Below are 18,748 nucleotides of genomic sequence, written 5' to 3'. Positions count from 1 at the left end.
GTTGGCAGCCCTGCCTCGGTCCTATCTCTCCTTACCGGGCTTTACAGAAGCCTCGTCCCCGTGGTAAGAGACCCGCGCAGGCTGCTGGGTCAAGATAAAGATGTGGGGAGGCAGTGGACACAGGAGACGGAGGGGGAGTGGATGGTCGATCAGGAGAGAGAATAAGGGGACACAGGCCGGCCAGGTGCAGGGGAGCAGGTGCAGGGGGTGGAGGGGGAGGGGACACATCCTATGAAACATGCAGCAACTGATTTGAGAAAACGCTCCTATTGTCCCCTTTTCAAGATTTAGTGGAACTTCGTGAAATCCCCAAAGCGAAGGGGGTCAGTGTGAGTCTGGATGTGTTTTCCAGCTTTTCAGGAGAGCTGAGGAGACATGGGTGCATTCCGCCCTATGCTCAAGACCCCTGAAGTTTTCTCATGTGAAAAGGGACACAGCCTCAAAGTTCTGAGTGGGAGTGGAGGCACGTGGAGTCCTGAGGCCTGAAGTTGCTTCATGTTTCATAGGATGTGTCTGAACTACAAGGGAAAGGGACAGTCTGCTCGTGTGGGCGTGTAGTGAGCTAGGTTGTCAGGGAGGGCGATTCCTCCCACTTTGTCCTCTGTCAAGATTGTCTTAGTTATTCTAGGGCATGAGCCCTTCCACATAAATTTTAGAATAAGCTTGTGTTTGAATAAAAAAGTCCTAGTTGGGGTTTTGATGGGAATTGCATTAAAACTATAGATCAGTTTGGGGAGGATTGACATTTTTAGTTCACCCATGAACATGGTTTGTCTTTCTGTTTATTTTGATATTTGATTGCTTTTGTCAGTATAATTTTCACCTTACATATACTGTATATGTTTTTAAAAGTTGTGTCTAATGTATCATTTTCTTATTTATTTGTGTGATTATTTATTTATTTATTTTTGGCTGCATTGGGTCTTCGTTGATGTGCGCGGGCTTTTCTCTAGTTGTGGTGAGCGGGGGCTGCTCTTCATTGCAGTGCACGATCTTCTCATTGCGGTGGCTTCTCTTGTTGCAGAGCATGGGCTCTAGACACATGGGCTTCAGTAGTTGTGGCTCACGGTCTCTAGAGCACAGGCTCAGTAGTTGTGGCATGCGGGCTCAGTGGTTGTGGCAAACAGGCTTAGTTGCTCCACGGCATGTGGGATCTTCCAGAGCAGGGCTCGAACACATGTCCCCTGCATTGGCAGGCAGATTCTTAACCACTGCGCTACCAGGGAAGTCCTATAATTTTCTTTAGAGTAGTTGTAAATGATACTGTGTTTTTAACAGTGGTTTCCATAAGGTCATTGTTAGCATATAGCAATGAGATTGAGTTTTGTGGTGATAGTGTATCTCGTGACTTTGATGAATTTACTTATTAGTTCTAGGAGTTTGTTGTTGTGTGTGTGTGTGTGTGTGTGTGTGTGTGTGTGTGTGTGTGTGTGTGTGTGTTTGGTAGATTCCTTGGGATTTTCTAGGTAGACAGTCATGTCATCTGCACATAGGGATAGTTTGTCGCTCCAACATGTGCGTACTTTACGTCTTATTCTTGCCCTGCTGTAACCGCTGGAGCTTCTGGTGGGAGTAGGCTTTCTGTCATTGTTCCCAGAGTTGGGGGAAAGCATTCAACTTTCATCAGTACGTAGGATGTTTGCTGTAAGCATTTTCTTCATGGTCTTTATCAAGTTGAGGTAATTTTCCTCTTTGATCGGTGAGAGCTTTTTATCATAAATGTGTGTTGGTTTTTGTCAAATGCTTTTTCTGTATCAGTTGGTATCATCTAACTTTTCTTTAGCTTGTTGATATGGTTGATTGTGATATTTTGATTTTGTATAATGTAACGTGTCAGTATTTGAAGATCTGCATAGCTCAGTGAACTGATGTTTCCACGTGATTAATGCATGGTGTTACAAAACCATGCATTGGTAAAGATCCATTCATTCAAAGTGGAAGATAGGCCAATAGATTTTAATTCTTAAGGTTACAAAAAGTTTGCGGATATGGCTTCAGATTCTACAATTCACATAGCCTTTAAGAAACACGCACTCGTCATATTTTGGAGTAGCATCAAAGAAGATTATTCACGATTATCTGAAAGAACTATTAAAAATACTTCTTCCTTCCCCAGCACATATCTTCAACCAAAACAACGTATTGCAGCAATTTGAATGCAGAAGCAAGTATGAGAATCAGCTGTATTATTTTAGGTTAGACATTAAGGAGATTTGAAAAATATAAAACCATGCCACTCATTTCACTAAATTTATTTTTGTTTTAGAATATATAGTTAATTTTCCAAAATAGATTATTTATGTTGAAACATAATGGATTTATTATTGTTAACTTAAATGAATTCAAAAGTAAATGAAAAATTCTTAGTTTTAATTTATAATTTTCTAAATATTGGTAGATGTAAACTACATAAACAAAAGCTCTTTGAGGTCCTCAATAATTTTTAAGAGTTTGAAGGGGTATTGAGACCAAAAGGTTTAGGAACTATTGCCCTGTGATAGGATTACTGTGGCTTTAAATAATTTCTTGGATTCATTTTAGTAAGATATTTTTCTAAAACCTTGCCCATTTGCTAAGATTTAAAATTTATTGGCATGAAATTATTTATCGTATCCTGTATCATTTTTATTATTTGATTTTTATTGTAATTTTAAAATGTTGATACTGCTCGAAACTTACAGAAAAATTGTAAGAATAATACATGGACATACTATATAGTTTTTACCCAGATTAAAGAATAATTTTATTTTTGTTTTATACTGTTTTTAGTTGATTTATTGTTTATTCATGTCCCTTCTTTCTTACTCTCTCTACATGTAGCTATTTGCACTTGAAATAAGGCTAGTTCAAATTGAGATGATCTGTAAGTCTAAACTACACAACAGCTTTTGAAAACTTGGTACAAAAAATATAAACTTTCTCATTAAAAAGTTTTATATTGATTATGTGCTGAAATAATATTTTTGTATACTGCGTTAAAGCAAATATCAAAATTAAATCATTTATTTTGATTTTTAAAATGTGGCCACCAGAAAATTTAGAGTTATACATATGGCTTGCATAATATTTCTATTGAATTACATCCCTATAAATTTATTTTTCAAGACCATTGAGAGTAAGTTGGAGACATAATAGCCTTTGTGCCAAAGCACATTATCATGCCTTTCCTAAGAACAATGACATCCTCTTACATACATACACACAGTTACCAAAGCCAGGAAATGTGACATTAATACGTAGTGTACCATCATCTATTGGTCTAATCCACAGTTCATTTCCAATTAACATTTAAACATTTTTAATAACTATCTTCCCGTTCCAAGATGAGGCATTTCACGTTAAGGATCATGTCTTCTAGTCTCCTCTAACTTGGAAGAGGCTTTCTTTGTCTTGACCTTGACTTTTTGAAGAGCACAGGTCAATTCTTTTGCAAAATTTCTTCCTTATGATTAGATGCTTGTTTTGTCAGGAGTGATGTGTTCTTATTGTAGCAACACGAGATTGGTTTGTTTTGATGATCTTGTTTATGTTCATAACTTGGTTAATATTCTTTGCATCAGGTTTCTCTATTATAAAGTCAGTATTTTTCCTTTTATAATTAATAAACATTTTTGGGGTGGATACCTTGTAATTATATGAATATTCATTTGTCATCAGACTTTTACCTACTAATTTTAACATCCATTGATGAACTTTGCCATTTAGGAGCATAGATTTTTACTTCCTTTCTTTAAACTCATTTGTTTTCTAATAAATTATGAGAAATATGAAACGGTACAGATTAAAAGTGTTATCCTCAGGATTTCTGCAAATGTCTAAAAATTATACCCCTTTTCTACGTAAAGTTTTGAGCCAGTAGCAGTGAAGTTATTTAACAGCTTGTTTATCTTCATGAATCATAAAACTGTCCCTTTCATTTATTATTTTCTTCCTGTTTATTTGGAAGAGGAGAAATCCTAGAAATGGTCAATCATTAAGAAAAAAAATCAATCTTTGTTAACTGGCCTTTAAGATTTATCATTAGTTATTGCATTCAAATTTTTTAAAGTCTCAAGATATTTGTCTGATTTGTGTCCTTGCAGACACACCTGTCGGGTAAGTGTCAACACAAATAAACACCTTTTCTTTTCCTGTTGCTGGGTCGGCTCATGGCTGCATTCACGGGGCACTTTTGCTAAAAACTTTCCAGTCATCTCCTGGTTAGATGAAGCTTATCTTTGACTACATTCCTCAGAAGGGCTCATGGTGACAGAACACCCCAGTTCTTGCATGTTTAACCCTGTTTTCTGTGCCTGGTGCACAGGTTCTCTTACTGAACTTTTGCAAATGGTGCTCCATTGTTTTGTACGTGGTTGTTTTTAGAAGCTAGATGTCTGTCTGATTCCTCGAGGCCTTGAGGGTGGTGCCCTTCAGCTTTGAAGCCTGAGGTTTTACTGGCACACATCTCAGGGGCCGTTGTTCCCATCAGTTCCCTGTCAGGCCAGCACTCTCCACATGTGGGTGGAGGGACTCCTTTCCTCCCCTGGGAAGTCTCCCTAGCTGACAGTTTTACATGTTTACCCCATCCCATTCCTCGGGTTCTGGTTGCTCAAGATGTCTTTTATCTGCCTTTCATCCCACTTTATTCCATTTTCATTCTTAACCCTTTTACTTCTTTTTACACCATTTCCATTTCTTTTGGTTGTTTTCTTGCCTTTCTTCAATGCTCTTAATTACATTTTTTTAAAAAACATCTTTATTGGAGTATAATTGCTTTACAATGTTGTGTTAGTTTCTGCTATATCACAAAGTGAATCAGCTATACATATACATATACATATACATCTCCATATCCCCTCCCTCTTGAGCCTCCCTCCTACCCTCCCTATCCCACCCCTCTAGGTGGACACAAAGCACCGAGCTGATCTCCCTGTGCTATGCGGCTGCTTCCCACTAGCCATCTGTTTTACATTTGGTAGTGTATATATGTCCATGCCACTCTCTCACTTTGTCCCAGCTTACCCTTCTCCCTCCCTGTGTCCTCAAGTTCATTCTCTAAGTCTGCATCTTTATTCCTGTCCTGCCCCTAGGTTCTTTGGAACCATTTTTTGTTTTTTTCTAGATTACATATATATGTGTTAGCATACGGTATTTGTTTTTCTCTTTCTGATTTTACTCTGTATGACAGACTCTAGGTCCACCCACCTCACTACAAATAACTGAATTTTATTTCTTTTTATGGCTGAGTAATATTCCATTGTATATATGTGCCACATCTTCTTTATCCATTCATCTGTCGATGGACACTTAGGTTGCTTCCATGTCCTGGCTATTGTAAACAGTGCTGCAGTGAACATTGTGGTACCTGACTGTTTCTGAATTATGGTTTTCTCAGGGTATATGCCCAGTACTGGGATTGCTGGGTCGTATGGTAGTTCTATTTTTTAGTTTTTTAAGGAACCTCCATACTGTTCTCTATAGTGGCTGTATCAATTTACATTCCCACCCATTGCAAGAGGGTTCCCTTTTCTCCACACCATCTCCAGCATTTATTGTTTGTAGATTTTTTGATGATGGCCATTCTGACCGTTGTGAGGTGATACCTCACAGTTTTGATTTGCATTTCTCTAATGATTAGTGATGATGGGCACCCTTTCATGTGTTTGTTGGCAATCCATATATCTTCTTTGCAGAATGTCTATTTAGGTCATCTGCCCATTTTTGGATTGGGTTGTTTGTTTTTTTTAATATTGAGCCGCACGAGCTGTTTATATATTTTGGAGATTAATCCTTTGTCCATTGATTCATTTGCAAATATTTTCTCCCATTCTGAGGGTTGTCTTTTCATCTTGTTTATGGTTCCCTTTGCTGTGCAAAAGCTTTCAGGTTTCATTAGATGCCATTTGTTTGGTTTTGTTTTTATGTTCATTTCTCTAGGAGGTGGGTCAAAAAGGATCTTGCTGTGATTTATGTTATAGAGTGTTCTGCCTATGTTTTCCTCTAAGAGCTTTATAGTGTCTGGCCTTACATTTAGGTCTTTAGTCTATTTTGAGTTTATTTTTGTGTATGGTGTTAGGGAGTGTTATAATTTCATTCTTTTACATGTAGCTGTACAGTTTTCCCAGCACCACTTATCGAAGAGGCTGTCTTTTCTCCGTTGTGTATTCTTGCCTCCCTTATCAAAGATAAGGTAACCATATGTGCGTAGGTTTATCTCTGGGCTTTCTATCCTGTTCCACTGATCTATATTTCTGGTTTTGTGCCAGTACCATACTGTGTTGATTACTGTAGCTTTGTAGTATAGTCTGAAGTCCGGGAGCCTGATTCCTCCAGCTCTGTTTTTCTTGCTCAAGATTGCCTTGGCTATTCGGGATCTTTTGTGTTTCCATACAAATTGTGCAACTTTTTGTTCTAGTTCTGTGAAAAATGCCATTGGTAGTTTGATACAGATTGCATTGAATCGGTAGATTGCTTTGGATAGTATAGTAATTTTCAGAATGTTGATTCTTCCAATCCAAGAACACGGTATATCTCTCCATCTGTTTGTATCATCTTTAATTTCTTTCATCAGTGTCTTATAGGTTTCTGCATAGAGGTCTTTTGTCTCCTTAGGTAGGTTTATTCCTAGGTATTTTATTCTTTTTGTTGCAATGGTAAATGGGAGTGTTTCCTTAATTTCTCTTTCAGATTTTTCATCATTAGTGTACAGGAATGCAAGAGATTTCTGTGCATTAATTTTGTATCCTGCTACTTTACCAAATTCATGGATTAGCTCTAGTAGTTTTCTGGTAGCATCTTTATGATTCTGTATATATAGTATCATGTCATCTGCAAACAGTGACAGTTTTACTTCTTCTTTTCTGATTTTGATTCCTTTTATTTCTTTTTCTTCTCTGATTGCTGTGGCTAAAACTTCCCAAACTATGTTGAATAAGAGTGGTGAGAGTGGGCAACCTTGTCTTGCTCCTGATCTTAGTGGAAATGGTTTCAGTTTTTCACCATTGAGAATGATGTTGGTTGTGGGTTTGTCATATATGGCCTTTATTCTGTTGAGGTAAATTCCCTCTATGTTAATTGCATTTTTATTTGAGTCTGTTCTTCCTTGTTCACCTTGTAATTTATCCTACTTTCTGAGGGAGACTCATGTAGACAGCAAGCAATCGACTGAATTGCAGGCTAGATACAGTCATTTTCAGTAACACATAGGTATGAAGTTCACTCCAAGACACTCTTTCTGAGGAAAGAAATTTACTTGAGCAAATATTCCAATAAATTGAGGGTTGGGAAAAAAGGGAAGCCTTGAGATCCAGAACGTGATTAATCCAACCCAAGATGTAATGAAGGGAATCCCCAGACTTCAGCTGTGCATCAGGTTTAGAAAACACTAGGTCCAGATTCCTGCATGTGGATGGAGGGTTCTGGGGAAATCTCCAGGAAGAAAGGGGCTCCAGGCAGTAAACAGTGATATTGAAAAATAGAACATCTTCAAGATATGATGAAAGTTTTTTAATTAATAAAAATAAAAAGAAAATTAGAGAGTTTAAGAAAATGAAACAAAGCCTTTATGGTCCTGGTATGAAAGAAATTAAAATGAGTTTACACATCATGACTCTTAGCAGTTTATGTAATGTGAGAGTGTGTGTTTGATTAAGCTTGATTCCAGGAATATTTTGCTTCTGATGCCTGAACAGTTGTCCTGTGGGGTCTTGGAGAAGGAGTGTTACTTGGCTGAATGATTAATGACATTTACACGAGTATCATAAGGTAAGTGCTGGTTATGATTTTGAATTTTTCCTTATGGTCCATAAACTAAGGATAGAAAATTTGGTTATAGTTATAGAAACCACATAACTGTTGGCCATTTAAAATTTGGCTAAGAGATGTGAGAGGTGAAAGTGGGAGGCTTGGTTGTGAGGGTGGGATGGCCCGTATCCTCGCTGTACACAGGTGTACACGCTGTGGACCACACAAAACGAATCACAGTATAATTGTGAAGCCCTGGGACCGAGAGGTCTGCAGAGAGTTCTGTGTTCTAACTGAGGTACGTTCTGTTCTTTTGCAGTAGAGAGCCAGGAGGCACAGTTGCTTATAAACACGGAATCAGCCTTGCTGTTGAGAGACGCTGTCTTTGAGGTGGGCTTGTGAGTGGGGAGAGCTGAGATGAACAGGTGTTGATTTTGAGCACAAAGTCTGAACCGCACACATCCTCACCATGAACATCCCATTAACGTGATGATTTTTTGTGCTGGCGAACATTTAACATGATTCTGAGAGCAAGAAAGAAGTTCAATATTTGGGGCACTTTGATTAATATGAAACACTGACAGAAAGAACTGACTACAATACTTTTATTTTGAATTATTACTTCCTGTGCATATGAAGTGGAATATTATTGTTGGGTCAGTTGCTGTCCTTGGTCCAGTTAACAGTGGACAAATGTCATGGCAGTTCTGGCTGTTACCCCGTGGGTAGGGGCAAGCCCCAATGCTAGAAATTATATAGTCTAAAGAGTAGTTCTGTACTTTTTAATTTGTGTATGAGATTATATCACAGAAATGTTACTCACTATGTGTATTGCAGAAGAAAACAGATTGAGAACTATTGCTGTATATATTTAGGATTTATTCAATATGGGGCCAATGTATGTGAATAAACCAGTGAAAAGAGAGGCCTTAATTGAAATTGCAAGGCCCTAGAAGGAAGCTGAGAATACCTGAGCTTGGGAAAAAAGGAGGAGGAACAGGAAGAGAACAATTTGTAGGAAAATCTCTCCTTTTGGTTTTAGGAATGATTTAAAGGATCAGCGTTTCAGCTTGTAGAAGACAGGAGAGCTGTCCTTAAGTCTGTAGAGTTACCATGTGGGAAGAGTCCACTTGTTTCTTGGCTTCCATGTTGCTGAACTAGGTCCCAGGGTTGGAAGTTTCTGAAAGATTTATTTTTAGCTCAGTGTAACAAAGAGCTTCCAAACTACCAAAGAAATTGATCACTTCCACCAATTAAAGTGGCTTAAAAAGAATGCATTCTGTTCAAAAGAACTTTCCTCCTACTCTAGGCAGACAGGAATCACGGGTTACAGTGGCCATGGGTGGGGTGAGTGGTTCTACCAGTAACTCACAAGTTGCTTTACAACTGCATGACCATAGGAGTCCTGTCCCCGGACTGTTCAATTTCAAATATCTTATTATGAAAGAGTTTAAGCATATATTCAATACATAATAGATCTCCATGTACCCATCACCTAACTTCAACAGTTACCAACTCGATTCTTGTTTCAGCTCCCCACCCCCAACACATGCTCTATTTATTTTGAGGAAATCTCTGGCACGGTATACTTTTAGCTGTAAATATTTCAGTATATAGTAATATCCTCAAAAGATAAGGACTCTTGGCCATATATATTGAACCATCCTTTATTGAGGTGTAATTTACACACCCCCTGGCCATAGTCTTGATAGGTAAGACAAATCCCTCCGTTTCTTGCCATGTTTTTCTTCTACCACCTTAGTCCAACCACCATTATCTCTCTCCTGGACCACTTTCGCGTGACCTCCTCTCGTCCACCCGGCGGCCAGACCATCTTTCTGAAACATCAAGCAGACTGTGTCACTCTTCTACTCCCTGTGGTGGCCATCCCGCTGCCTAGAATAAGATAAGAGCTTCCCACTGTGGCCTCTCAGACCTGCCCGGGGCCCGCCTCCACCCACTCTCCTCCTGGTCCAATAAGCTCCACCCGCGTAGGCGTAGTTTAACATCTCCCAGTCATTTCTGTTTCACACCAAGCCGTCTGCGTTAGAACTTCTGCCCTTGCTCTTCTTCCCGACTAGAATGATTTTCCAGAAATTTTCTCATGAACGGCTTCCTGCCTTTCAGATCTCAGTTCCTTAATCATGTCTTCAGAGAGACCTCTGACCACCTGATCTGAACAGTCTTCTCTCTTGTTCTCTGTCCTATCGCCCCGTTTCAGTCTCCATAGCACACAGTTCTCTAAAAGCAGTCTGTCTATGCACGCGTCCACCCTCTTACTGGCTTCTTCTCTGCACAGAATACAAGCCACGCGAGAAGGGGGTTGCATGCCTGTCTTGTTTAATATCAGGGAGAAAGGTGTTAGGGCAGCTTGACTGTGATCTGTTTCCCTCTAGTTACTGGGAACACACAGGGGCCACTCGGGAGAGAGAAGGCAGGTAGGCTGGACTGTCTCTGTCACCAAGGCAATACCCCATCTCCTGGTACATAGACTCATGGTATTTGCTGGGAAGAGAGTCTTAATCTATGTGATGCTTTTAGCAGGATGTCTCTGGGTTAGGATTGCGTGTGGTAAGTAAATCTATGATCTGTGGATCTGTGAGCCATGGCTCCCTCAGAAACGTCTACAAGCTGCACGAGTACCTGAGGTATGAAGTGGAGATATTCCATAGCCTGAAGGTTCCCCGCTGTGTGAACTGACCCTGTGCTTGGCCCAGAGGCCCGGAAGAGGAGGAGGCTCCGAACTTGAGTCTGCTTTTTCATGCGTCCTGATGGCTTCATCCTTGAAATTGCTAGTGAAACCCGATCCAGGGTAAGAGCTCTGATTCGTGTGAGTCCAGTTTGAGTATCTGATCAATTTGTTGGCCCCACTGTCTGATGCCCAGAGCCTACAGCACTGCTTGGCTCGAAGAGCAAAATAAATCCTTGCCTGTGAATGGGCACGATCCAGTATCTTGGGGACGGTCGACTGGAATTAAAAGAGCCATCTTTTTTGTAGCAGTTTTCTTCACTTTTAAGCAATCCATGTTACTTGTTTTATTAGTTCCATACTTTATATGGGATACTCAGATATAAAGAAATATATCCAGATTAATAGTGACAGTGGCTAGAATCAAGGTTCATAAAAATAACTGACGTACTTTGGAAAATGCTCCCTTGAAAGCGTGTGTCACAGTGACCATGTGGGACTGATGAGGACTACGTAGGGCCTGGCTGTGCTGGCGTCCCACAGAACACACGGTAGGTGCGGTCCTGCTGTAAGGCGTATCATTGCATTTTTAAAAGCTTCTCCACAAGGGAATCTTGAAAGAAAAAATCCTCAAGTTAGAAACCACAGAAACTTTCGCTCTCATTTGAACTATCAACACAGAACTTCATTTTTGCTCTTTTGAGTCTGTTTTTGTTGCTGGCACAGAAGGATACTTTAATATTTTCCAGAGATGAAGACTTGCAGGTACACTGGCAGCTTCTGGGTTTGCTCCTGTAAAGTGATCCCTCAGGCTTGTGTGTGGTTGTTGGTCCTGATTCCTTTAGATGGAAGTATTTGGGAAAGGTATTGGGTTAAATGGAGACACAAATCTGAAATAATGTTGCTATTTTCTGCTGGAAGCAACTATTCCAACGTGGATGTATTGGGCATGAAAACTAAGCAGTAATTGTTTTTACTTATCATTAACAATTCATACAAATCTATATGGAAAACTGCATTCTCTGAACTTCATCTTTGGCCTCCTTCATTGCCCTTTCCTAACTTGCCAAGTTTTGTATTATCCTGACTTCAAAAAAGATGGAAATTTCCCAAGTATGGGTGGTCTTGTTTCAGGCAGATAGCACATTGTTAAATTATTACACCACGTTTTAACCAGAGCACAGTTGTTTTAAGCTATATTAAGTACATCTGGGTAACAGCTAGTAAGTTTCATTTCCAAGGATAAGGTGAACTACTGGAAAATATCTTATTGCTTTTAAATTTTGCCTTTGCTTTCCATGATTTATGTCATATTATAAAAGAAAGAAAGAAAAAAGAACTTCTGATGGATGAGTCTGTTTTTTCCCCTGTTGCTGAATTTAAGAATTTGAAATAGTTCATGGTCTCCTTTATAAATATAAATAGTTCATGAGGTCTCCTCTCATGCCTTTTAATTGTCAAACCCAAGAAAATATAATAATAGATCTTTGAGCTTTAAAGAAAATTATGGAAAGGGAATATGGGCACTAAGTAGTGCTACCTTATGCTTGGCATGCCAGGAGACCTATGCTCAGACTTTGGTTCTGAACAGAGTTTATTTGCTGCTCCTCAAGTTCTCTATGATTGATGGCAATGTATTAGCTCACAATCCTGCCAGGTATGGGAATTACATTTATAGCCTAAAGAAAATAAGTGACTTACTGAAAATTATGGAGCTAGTTCATAGCAGAGCACGTGTTATAAGAGGTCTCCAGAACCTTAGGTGGGTGTTTTCCCACTATACTGTGGTAGCCTTTCAGTACAATTTAGAATTTTACTTGTGAATGGTTAGCTATCTTAATTTTTAGCTAAGCCATCTTATAAAATTATACTTTAAATGGTTCACAGAATTAAAAAGATATTCATAGATACCTTTTACATTAAAATATTCTTATAGATGAGTAGAAAATACAAATGATTTCAAGTTTTACCTGGATGAGAAATTTGTATATCCAGACATTAGAGTATATGAAGTTACCAAGGAGGGAATTTAAGGTAAGAGCTAAAGGTGACCAAGAAAAAAGAAAGAAGACTCAAATTACTGAAATCAGAAATGGAAGTGGAGACATCACTGACTACCTTACAAATGAGCTACTGTATGACAGTAATGTATGTAGCTTGGGTGAAATGGAAACAGTCCTAGAAAGATACAAATTAGTGAAATTGACTCAAGAATAAATAGAAAATTCTAGTAGATTTCTAACAAGAGACTAAATTGTAATAATAATTTAAAAACTTCCCACAAAGAAAATCCAGGACAAGATGGCTTCATTGGTAACTCCTACCAAACAAGAAGAATTAATACCACTTCTTCACAAAATCTTCCAAGAAATTAGAGGGAACACATCACAACTCATTCAGTGAGGTCAGTATTACTCTGATTAAAAAAAAAAATCAAAAGAACTGAAAATTAAGACCAATATCTGTTATGAATATAGACACAAAAATACTCAACAAATGACTAGCAAATCAAATCCAGCAAAATATATAAAAGATTATACACCATTACCAAGTGAGATTTATCCCAGGAATGCAAGGTTGGCTTAACAAAAAAGTAAATTAATGTACTATGTTATGTCAATAAACAAAGTAAAACATATGATCATCTCAATAGGCACAGAAAAATCATTTGACAAAATTTAACACCCATTTATGAATATTCAAACAATGACAACAATAGAAGAACTTCTTCAAAATGATAAAGTCTATCTATGAAAAACTCACAGCTAACATCATTGTTAATTTTGAAAGACTGGATACTTTCCCCCAAAAATGAGGAAAAATACAAGGATGTCCACTCCTACCACTTCTATTTGTGATTGTCCTGGAGGCTCTAGTTGGGGCACTTAGGCAGAAAACACGCATACACATTTACATCTTGAGAATCATTACCAGCTGGTGATCCACTACCAGTTACTTATGGGATTGTCGTCCCTCTCAAGTGTCTTGGGATAAAAACAAATGACAGTCATTGTAATAGATGAGACCCAAGGTCTCTTCTGCCCATGTGGCTCTACGAACACAGAGCTCCTTTCCTTTGGGATGCCCAGAAGTGGAATCTCAGTGCCATGCCATTTTGCCTCTGAGTTTTCTGACTTTGAACACGGGATGTATGGTCTGTTGAAACAGGAGTCTGAGACCTTACTGCGTGGCTGCCGTCTTTAGGAAACCCTTAGACTCCACTTGGGCAGAACTCTCTTAGGACCTTTCTCAGGATATAGGAGGATTCGCCACTAATTCCTGTTTAGTCACAGTTGTCACTCCCACAGAAACTCATTTTCAGTCATTCCCAGTCACTCCTGGGTGTGGGATATAAAACCCGTTGTGTATCTACTACTTGTTCCTCTAACCTCACGTCCTACTGTCCTGCAAAACTCTTTGCCCAACCTGCTAAATTCCACGCCCTTTCCATAGACTCTGTTCTCTCACACAGCTGTGCCTTCCCCTGTGCTAGCTCTTCTTTCTGGAAAAGTTCTCTCCACTTGTCCCCTCCCTAATTCTTATTTGTCCTTCAAGGCCCTACCTACCCTACCCAGGGTGCTCTCCCCTGGGGCTTTGTCTTCTTCTGGGTGAGGATTACCTCCCAGATCCTTTACAAACCTGTTAAGTTACTTTTCTGTTTCCGTTCTACACTTTCATCTCCTACAAACTCTGCATCTCCAGAGTCTAGCATATTAGTTACCATAAACCATAGATGCTCAGAAGTATGTGCTGAATTGGTATTGATAGTTAGATGACCTCATGGTGACACAGATCCAGTGATAACTCCCCTTCAAGGTGTACCTTCACCCTAGGCATCTGTTTTTTCTGAAGTTACCTTGTCCTGGGGACCTGGTTGAGACAATGTCAGAAGTAGGAGCCTAAGCTTCTTATTTTAGTTAAGCTGTGAAAAGAACATACCCTACCCATCGACCTGGACAGATACACCTTTATCACATCAAAAATTGAAAACACTTAAAGCCCTGAGTTTTATATGACTAAAATTAACAAAATTTCAAAAATAATTGAATATCATCACTGTGCAAGTTTGGGTGTTCTGCTGAAGCATTGGCAGTGGAGTTAAACCCTCACTTAATGAAAATAGGAATAAAAATAGGAAAATACGCCAGGCTTGGTGACAAGCGCTGCTTCCACCTGCTGCTCACTTGCAGACTGAAGAATCCTGCAGGCACCTGCATCAAATCCATGAACCTGGGTCAGGGCTACACGTCTGTGCAGGGCGCTAGGAAACCGCCTCCTGGCCTCTGCCTGGAGATCAAGAGGTGGCCAATTCCCTAACATCGGGAGGGTCTTCAGAAGGTGCTCAGTGGTGAGAAAACATGACAGATATCCTTTATGGAAGACAGACAAGAGTCTTTGCTAAGTGGATGTGCGTGTGATGCCACGATAGTGGGATTACACAGAGGAAGCTGAACAGTTTCCTTTGTGCCTCTCTTACACCTTGGTAGTGATGTGGGGACATTATCCTGTTCATATCTGTTAGAAGGGAGAATGTTTGAAGATGCTTGTTGTAAAATCAAGGATTTTTAAATGTAGGCGTTGTTAACATGCACTTGTTTCCCCGCTAAGAGTTAACATTGCAGTAGTCTTTCTTGGTCCAAGGAGGGGCACAGCAAGGCTGAGCTTCAGCAGGAAAACATACAAAAGCTGAAGGTCATTGTTAATTGCAGAAAACATCATTGCTTCCTAACTCTTTCACACAAATATGTAAATATGAACGTGTGAAAACTGACCTAAGGAAACTGGCAGCAATCACTTTCATTAAAATATTAAAGTCAAGAGAATATAATTTTAAGTATCAAATGTAACACATCCAAACATTCATACATTCATTCAATCAAAATTACTTAGTGCCATGAAAAACAGTAACAGACAGGCTGGTGAGATCCTTGTTTTCATAAAACTTAATCTAGTGAAGAACACAGACAGTAAATGCGAAAAAACCAAAATAATGCTGGGCAGTGTTAGGGTCTCTGACAAAAGCCGTGGGATTTGGTGTGGAGGGGCTCTCACGAGTGGGGACTATGAAATCAAAGCACAAGTAAACTGTCTAAAATGCAAAAGACGTTGCTGTTATTTCAGAAATCATGGGTGTGTGTGTGAGATGTTTTAGGTAGGTTTGTAACACTTCTCAGAAAAAGAATTCTCTAATCATAGACTTTAGACCTGTGTCTCAGGACGACGTTAAAATTCAACCTTTTGGTAAGCGATGTATTATTTTTATCTGATCCACAGAATAGAGAGGTAGAAGGCATTGTAAGTGGGGTAGGGGGGAGGCGTGGCCGCTGGACCTCTGACCCCCTTCAGGACAGAGCTGTTCTTTACCAGCAGCGAACACCAGGTTCACACACCCTGGAACCAAGTCCCTCAGGTGAGAGCCCAAAACCTGTGTTGGGTTTTTGCACAGTTGAGGCCATTTCCTCCCCCCGTAAAAGCCAAATGGGTACATGTGTTGTGAGGCAGACGTGGGGTCCGACGTGTGTGCGTAACTCACGGAGAACAGACGCGTCTGTGCATTTGGGTCCAGAGAACCAGAACTTTGTGACAGGAGGGCTTGAGGCCGTGGAGGCGAGGTTCCCCCTGCAGCTTGGGGACCGTCGGTGTGCTGGGCCCCGCGTCTCCAGTGACATATCTGTAGCTGTTTGTACTTGCAGCTTTTGAGCCCTGGCCACGGAAGATGGTTCATATTATATTTAATGGTTGTTGATCTAATATCTGGCAAGTGCGAGAGCTCTGTTCCTGACGGTCTGGCGGGGCCCTCAGCTCTGCGCTCCCTCACCGCTGCGGCCTCCCGCCCCGAGCAGCTGTGGCCACATTACAAGAATGTGACAGTTGGACTGTAGTTTCAGGCCTGCTCAGTTTCTTTGTAAATGATTTATAAGGCCAACTTGAAAAAAATCTATCTTTAAATAAGTTGCAGCGTTGGAGTTATGTTCAACACATAGGATTCCTATTACACATAATTCTATTATTACTAGCTATGGCACAGTCCTAACAAAGTCTGTGAATTATAAAAATATGGCAAAAATTGTTTTGCATTTAAGGATAAATGGTGTTCAAGAGAACAGAATACCAAAGGAAAAGGTACAATAACAAAAGTTTCCACATATAGAGCCCACAGACTTTACTGCAAGTGTGCTGGTGGTAAATCTCCCTGAATTTTTAAGATGGTGGCCCATTTAAACGGGGTTTGTCCAAAGCTCACTGCTTTCATTTACTTATTGAAGGACAAGCCAGAGTTGAATTAAAAAGTGAATCATAGCCCCAGTCACTGAGCCGCCGCCGAGGACCCAGCAGCCTCCCCCTCGAGCCCCCTCGCTTCCTGACGCTCCATAGCCCCCGCCCGCCTTCTCCAGCTGCCGCCTTCCGCAGGCCGATTCCACCGAGGAAAAGGAATCGTATCGTATGTCCGCCATCCAGAACCTCCACTCTTTCGACCCCTTTGCTGATGCAAGTAAGGGTGATGATCTTATATCCATATAAGAATTCAACAGAGAAACGGCAGGAAGACCCTTACTACTGTCCAAGGAATCGCTGATGATTACGGTAAAAAGAAGCTAGTGAAGGCGTTTAAGAAGAAATTTGCCTGCGAGGGAACTGTAATTGAGCGTCCAGAATACGGAGAAGTAATTCAGCTACAGGGTGACAAGCGCAAGAACATATGCCAGTTCCTCGCAGAGACTGGACTGGCTAAGGGCGATCAGCTGAAGGTTCATGGGTTTTAAGTGCTCCTGGCTCACTGAAGCTTAAGTGAGGATTTCCTTGCAATGAGTAGAATTTTCGTTCTGTCCCTTGTCACAAGTTTACAAACCTCACAGCTTGTGTAATGTAACCACTTGGGGTCTGCTGTTCACTTGGACGAGTGTAACTGCTTCATGCAATAAACTGAAAACAGCCATGCTGTGTAGTCTTGAAGTCCCTCATTTAAACAGAGGTCAAGCAGTAGGCACCTGGCAGGGTCCGGCCTGAGACAAAGCAGTAACAGTGATGTGTCAGCCAAGTCCAGAGCCCTGAGATCACAGACGGCTATGTCTGGCCAGAAGCTCCCAGCAATCCCTCTATAGAGTTCCCTGCCCTAAGAGAATGTCGCCACCTGAACAGCCCTCGGTGAAGCTGAGAGTGGAGGATGGGGTGAGGCAGCGACGGCAGCTGTACTGCTAGAGGGAGTCTTTTGATCGTCAGGGGAAAGATCCCCTGGTATCTCCAACGTGACCAGGTGGGCAGAGCTTAGAGCAGCCACGTTCATTCTATTGAGGTGATAGGACATCTGGCTTGCCACCAAGGTCTTTTTGACCAGACATATCCCAGCTGATCGATGAGCAAACTAGAATGTGAGGCCAACCTTCTATCAGAGTTAAACTTTTGACAAGGGAACAGATTTCAAACCGATGTATTCGTCATGTAGCTGTAGAGCTCGCAACTTACTAGCAACAGCTGCCCGATGCCATGTGAAGTAACAAACTGGTTTTTGGTTTTCTTTGGGTTTTTTTTTCCCCTTCAGTTTTAATGTTATGTAATGTATTTAAACACTTATTTATATAAAACTTGTTTTCAGAAAAAAAAAAGTGCATCATTGCTCTGATACAATGAGTGTGGTTTGTCCATGATTAATAAAACCCTCTATTCTTAGTATAACTTGTAGAATATGAAGTCATTTTATGGGACATTTAAGATACAGATAAACAAAAATATGTTGGTGGAAATTTTTTTTTTTACTTCAGAGATGATATTATTTCTAAATACGTGCCCACTTTTAAAGGAACAGTATATATTATTTTGGAAAATAGAAAACATACGTGAACAAAACAAAGCAAACAAACAAAAGGGAAAAACAAAAGCTCTTAGTTATTAGGTGCTCACACCCGGAAATAAGGGCTGTTGACATGTTAATGTTTAAACTTTGAGATTTTTTTCCTGAATATGTGTGTATATAACACATGCACATGCATATGGACATAGGAATATGAGATCCTATTGCCAGATACTGGCTTTTAGTCTAATTTTTCAAGTCATCAGCTTTGATGTTTGCATCTAGTTCTCATACAGGGGTGCCCCGTGGTTCATGTAGTCAGTCTTCTGGTGCTGCATTCAGACTGCTTCTCATTGTTTTGCTGAGATGTACAATGCTATCATGAACACCTAGTAGATGCATTTTTATACTTGTGTGATTATTTCCCTACAATAATTTTCAGAAGTGTAATTGCTGAGTCAGTTCCCTCACTTTTTTAACAGCTTTCGATAAATATTGACATTTTCTCCGAAAAGGTAGGGCCAACTTATATATCTGCTAGTAGAGTG

At 40.1% G+C, this 18,748-nt stretch overlaps 1 pseudogene; it reads left to right on the top strand.

Annotated features, from left to right (window-relative positions):
- Nucleotides 1–18,034, top strand: part of LOC112399625 (eukaryotic translation initiation factor 1 pseudogene) — a 79,075-nt pseudogene extending 61,041 nt beyond the window's left edge.
- The last annotated feature ends 714 nt before the right edge of the window (nucleotides 18,035–18,748 follow it).

This window comes from Neophocaena asiaeorientalis, unplaced genomic scaffold (assembly GCF_003031525.2).
Source record: "Neophocaena asiaeorientalis asiaeorientalis breed wild unplaced genomic scaffold, Neophocaena_asiaeorientalis_V1.1 scaffold649, whole genome shotgun sequence".
Lineage (NCBI taxonomy): Eukaryota > Metazoa > Chordata > Mammalia > Artiodactyla > Phocoenidae > Neophocaena > Neophocaena asiaeorientalis.
Note: the sequence above shows the minus strand (reverse complement) of the source record. Positions and strands in the feature narration are given on the sequence as shown.